Source organism: Kogia breviceps, chromosome 8 (genome assembly GCF_026419965.1).
Source record: "Kogia breviceps isolate mKogBre1 chromosome 8, mKogBre1 haplotype 1, whole genome shotgun sequence".
NCBI lineage: Eukaryota > Metazoa > Chordata > Mammalia > Artiodactyla > Physeteridae > Kogia > Kogia breviceps.
In genome coordinates this window covers 28,847,603-28,853,602 of record NC_081317.1, presented here as the reverse complement: position 1 = coordinate 28,853,602, position 6,000 = coordinate 28,847,603, and positions in this window count along the sequence as shown.

Genomic DNA, 6,000 nt, shown 5'->3' with positions numbered 1-6,000 from the left:
TTCCACATCTTCTTAAATGACTTCATAATATTTCTTTTGCAGATGTACCATGGTTTATTTAACTAATTCTTTATTAGATGCTTGATTTATTTCCACTTTTTTATTATTATAAGCAACACAACAGTGGATATTTTCATAGCTAAATATTTGCACACATACCTGATTTTTCCTTAGGACAAATTCCTAGGCAGAAGTGGAATTGCTGAGTCAATGGGAGAGGACACATTCTTAGTAGCTACATGAGGGGCTAGCCTTTTACTTTGGTGAAAGTGGCTCCCTCACTGGTCTCTGTTGCCTGAAATTCTGCCTCTAAAAATGTATCTTATTCAAACAACTCTCCAGTGATAGTTACAATCCTTCTTAAGGAAAAAATGCAGCCAATGGCTACCACTTTGGGCTTACTTAGGGGACCTATTCTGTTTCTTCAGCAAGAGGAAGTACTTAGGATGGGAAGAGAAGGGGACCAACATTTTTTGAATATATCAGATGTATCAGGCCTTTTGTATGGCTATTTCCTCAATAGCCTCTTATCCTCCAGCATTTGATGGCTTACCTTCCTGTTTTTTTGTTTGTTTGTTTGTTTGTTTGTTTTTGCGGTATGCGGGCCTCTCACTGTTGTGGCTTCTCCCATTGCGGAGCACAGGCTCCGGACATGCAGGCTCAGCGGCCATGGCTCCGCGGCACGTGGGATCTTCCCGGACCAGGGCACGAACCCGTGTCTCCTGCATCGGCAGGCGGATTCTCAACCACTGCGCCTCCAGAGAAGCCCTACCTTCCTGTTTTAAAACAATTTAATTTTTTATTTTGAGATAATTTATATTTACAAAGGGTCAAAAATAGTACAGAGCATGCTCATCTTCACCATTTCACTGATGTTGAAATCTTATGTAACCATGGTACATTTGTCAAAACTAAGAACTTAGCATTGGTACTACACTATTTACTGAAATCCAGACCATTCAGGTGTCACGTGTTTTCCCACCAATGTCCGGTTTCTACCCCAGAATCCAATCCAGGATTCCACGTTGCGATTAGTTGTACAACTCCTCCTGGGGCCTGGGAGAATTTATGGTGTTTCTTTGTTTTTGTGACTTTGATGGTTTTGAAGAGCATGGGTCAGGTATTTTGTAGAATGTCCCTTAGTGTGAGTGTGTCTGACGCTTTCTCATGAGTATTCTGGGGAGACTATTATAGGGGTGTCTCCTCATACGCTCACATCAGGAGGTACGTCACGGCCACACCTCCCTGGTGCTAGTAACCTGGATCTCCTGGTTACGGTGGGGTCTCTGTAAGTTGGTAACGAGGCACTAAGTCCTCTTTCAGTAAGTTAGTAACGAGGCACTAAGTCCAGTTCACACTCAAGGGCAGAGGAAGTAAGATCCTCCTCCTGGAGGTTGATCAAAGAATTTGTGGACTATGATAAACCACCACAGTAATTAATAAACATTTTGCAGTAGGTACTTTGAGGCTATGCCAATATCCACTGATTTTAACATCATCTGTGGACCTTGCCTGCAGCAATGATTATTGAGGTGCTCTCATGGGGATTTTCTCGTTCCCTCAGTCCTACCTTTATTGTTTGGAATTCGTGAAGGAAGTCTTTTCCCATTTCCCAGTTATTTATTTTTCAATCATTTGTTTATGTCAGTGTGTACTCATGGATATTTATTTTCTTCCCTGGCTTACAATCTAATAGTCTCCTTATTTATTTTGTTGCTCAACTTGTTCCAGCTTCAGCCACTGGGAGTTTTTCCAGGTTGGTTCCTATGCTCTTTCAAAATGCCCCAGCTGTTATCTTTTTGTTCTTTTTTTGAGCACTTTCTTAATTTCTGGCACAAAAAGATGTTCTGAGCTCATCTGGTATTTTCTTTGCCCCTGTCCTAGATTCAGCCATTTCTCCAGCGAGTTGTGGTTCCATTTGTTGGAAATTGGTGTTTAGACACTAAGATCTGGGACCTGGATCTGCTTGTTGCTCCTGGAATATCACTGCTTCGAGACCCTCATGGTGGACAGAGCTAGTTAGTGACCCTACTCTTTAATGCTTAGAGCTTAGTGCAGGCTAACCTTTAATGCACACTGATCGACATTTATTTCATTATCTATCTGCCCTTTTCTGTATGAAAACAAACATGAATTCTAACCAATGTCTTTAGCTTTATTCCATCATCAGTCTATTGATATTTTAGTTAGATTTAGAACAAGAAATGTTAAAAATACCATTTCTTTTTTATTTTACTTTTATTTTTTAAATTGAAGCACAGTTGCTGTACAATATTATATGTCACGAGTGTATAGTACAGTGATTCACAATTTCAACAGCTTATACTCCATTTATAGTTATTATACAATATTGGCCGTATTCTCTGTGCTGTACAATATATCCTTGTAGCTTATTTTCTACCTGATAGTTTGTACCTCTGAATCCACTACCCTTATATTGCCCCTCCCCCTCTCCACTGGTAACCACTAGTTTGTTCTCTATATCTGTGAGTCTGCTTCTTTTTAATTTTATTCACTAGTTTGTTGTATTTTTTAGATTCCATATATAAGTGATATCATACAGTATTTGTCTTTCTCTGTTTGACTTATTTCATTTAGCATAATGCCCTCTCTCTAAGTCTATCCATGTTGCTGCAAATGGCAAAATTTCATTCTTTATGGCTGAGTTATATTCCATTGTGTGTGTGTGTGTGTGTGTGTGTGTGTGTACCACACCTTCTTTTTTTTTTTTTTTTTTTTTCGTACACGGGCCTCTCACTGCTGTGGCCTCTCCCGCTGCGGAGCACAGGCTCCGGATGCGCAGGCCCAGCGGCCATGGCTCACGGGCCCAGCCGCTCCACGGCCCGTGGGATCCTCCCGGACCGGGGCACGAACCTGCGCGCCCTGCATCGGCAGGCGGGTTCTCAACCACTGCGCCACCAGGGAAGCCCTACCACACCTTCTTTATCCATTCACCTGCTGGTGGGCACCTAGGTTGCTTCCATATCTTGGCGATTATAAATAGTGCTGCTACAAACATTGGGATGCCTGTATATTTTTGAATTAGTGTTTTTGTTATTTTTTTGGATATATACCCAGGAGTAGAGTTGCTGGATCATATGGACTCAGGTCAGCAAAACACAGTCATGTCTTCATTTTCCTTGAAATCTGACTCTGAATCTTTATGCTTCTAGGCTGGTGGAGAATTGGACCTCAGGCAGTCTTGGAATCTCCTTTTCCCCCAGATGGCACCCTGGGAGGTTCACATGATGGGAGGGGCCTCTAAGCTGAAATCCATCTTGGTGGTTGCCTGTGTCCTCACTGTCTAGGCTGGGTGTGGCCTGGAGAACTGGGGAGCTCTCTGTCCCCACATGCCAGGCAGGAAATGGGAACTGTAGCCAAGATGAGAGTGCCTGGAGGCTGTCCCTCTCTGGCCTTCCTCCTCCTCTGGTTCCCTTATTTCTCCTCCTAACCCTCCCACCCATTCTGTCTACCTGGTTGTCCACAGAGGCTCTTAGGATAGTCTTTTTCATAAACTCAGGCCTTAGGAAAACAAAGGCCAGCAAAGGAAGAGTCTTGCAGGCAACCTCTGCTTTGGGTCGTACACGAACTGCCCCCAGGAAACAGCCTGACTGCTTTCACAGATGAGGACAGCGAGAAACACAGGTAGGGAAGAAAATGACAAATGATGTTGATCCTCTGTACTTCCGTAAGCTCTCTGTCACAGATTTTGCTAGTGTACCCAAGTTTGTCTGGATTCACTCTTTGGCAGTTTCTCTTATGTTACCAAAGACTGAGAGTGACCCTCCATGTGTTTGCATTTTGTCCCCTGCAAGGCCGATCTTCCAGATATTTCAACGACCTGTAGATTTGGTTTCGATAATAGAGAAAGTTTCATTTTCGGGATTGTTGTTTTAATATTCTTGTTCTGGACTCCTACACATCTGAATTTTGTAGAAATGTTTTTAAGGTTATGTTCTTATTTTGGTGTTTCACAATACTCTAGCATATCTTTTCATAAGTAAACTTTTGTTGCTTCATAAGTTTAAAATGCAGCTGATTTGCATGCAAAAGTTTTTTGAGGAGAAATTCACTGTTAATTTCTGCTAGAAGAATTAATCTAGCTGAGTTAGTATAGGGGAGGGGAAGAAGAATTGTAAACTAAGAAATAACTCTTACACAAATAGTTCCTGTATCTGTTTGGATGCTTTCAGCTGCAAATAACAGAGGACCCAAATCACATGCCTGAAACAATATGAATGGGGTTCAGGTAGGGATGGATCCAGAAGCTCTGTGATGGCACCAAAAGATCTGAATACAGGATGTGGGGTTCCTTTTGAATCTTATTCTTGATAATATTTTCTGAAGCTATAGGAATACATTATTAGAAAAACAGATTGATGGTCTTCACCATCAATTTGTGTAGCGCTTTATGTAACCAAGCAGGACCCTATGGGGCCTTCCCAGAACAGATCCTCCCCCACCCCCCATATCCTCTGTCTACCTCTTGCCTGTAGAAAAATATTAGCCTCCTAGTCCTTCCCCGAGTTCCAAAGAGTAAATTTAATCAGAGAAGTGAGAAAATGAACAAAGAAGGGAAAACAGTCAAGCAAGACAAAATAATAATAGTTCAGCCATTAAACAAAGTCAAGGACTTTTAGTTCCTCCTCAAGGACTGTAGATAATATTCTGGGCCATATCCTTTGAGCTGTTTTTGCAGATACTGAAACCCCCACCAGGTGGAAGAAGTTAACTGTATGCTGCCCACAAGCAGTAGACCCCAGACCGACTGGAACCAGAAGGTTGATGACGTTGACTCCCAATCCCCTCACCACCAACCAATCAGAAGAATGTCCACGGGCTGATCACACATCCCCCTGACCCTCCTCCCTCACCCTATCTTTAAAAACCTTTCCCTGAAAGCCATCAGGGAGTTCAGGCCTTTAAAGTACTAGCTAGTTGGACTACTTGCTTGGTACCCTGCAATCAATGCTACACTTCACACCCTGGTGTCAGTAGATTGGCTTTACCGCGTGCAGGCAAGCAGACCCAAGGGTGGTTTGGTAATGTTTAGACTTTGAACAAATTCCATGTTAAACACAATTCTCCCACCAGCCAGGGACACTCCTGGCAGCATCTCGGACCACTACAGTGTCTGTGAACAGCCAGTGTTCCAACAGCCTTTACACACCTCACTTCATACCCATGCCATGTGGTCATCCTGTGATTATCTGAAGACCTCCAGCCCTCTCCTTCCTCCCTCTGTGGGGAGTGCTCTGACTTCATGGAGTTGTCTACTCCTTTGACCCCCCTGCCCAAGGTTTTACTGTCTTCCCTCACAACCCAGCTCTCCTCATGCGCTATTTTACCTCTTTTCTACACCCTCAAATTCCTGGTCCTCTTGTCCATCTGCCACAGCTGCCCTGTCAGTGTCACATTTTGAATCCTTCCAGCCACCTGCCTTCTTGCCCCCTAAGGCTTCCTCCTACAGATGGGTCAAACCACAGCTTTAAAGCCTCTCACCTCAGCCCAGCTCTCAGAGCTGATGGCTGTACGTTCCGTCCCCTGTCCTGCTCCCACCACGCTGTTCCCAGCATCACCTCACCTCATGCCAGATGTCCCACCCATATGCCCCTCTCAGGAGGGGGAGATGCTGCACCGCCTCTGCACGACCTGCACTGGCACATCCCTTGCCTCCTTTCTCTGACTCCCTTCAAGGACACTGCATCCACCTTTGACTTCCCGTCCCCCCTTTCTTCCTCCAGGGTCAAACCCTGTTTCCATGCGATGTTTCCAATCAATCATCCTTCATCTCGTCCTCTCTCCTGGCTCCTTCTTACTCTTGGACATCTCACCTCATAAATACTAGACAGATGCATGACAAGCCCTCCCTGGCCCTCCATCCACACCTCTGCTGAGATGCCCTGACTCCCACCTGCCCCTCTACTTCCATTTGGATTCTGCTTTTATATAAACAAGAAAAATGTGAAAAGGGCCTGTTACTGCCTGCACACTCCTCCA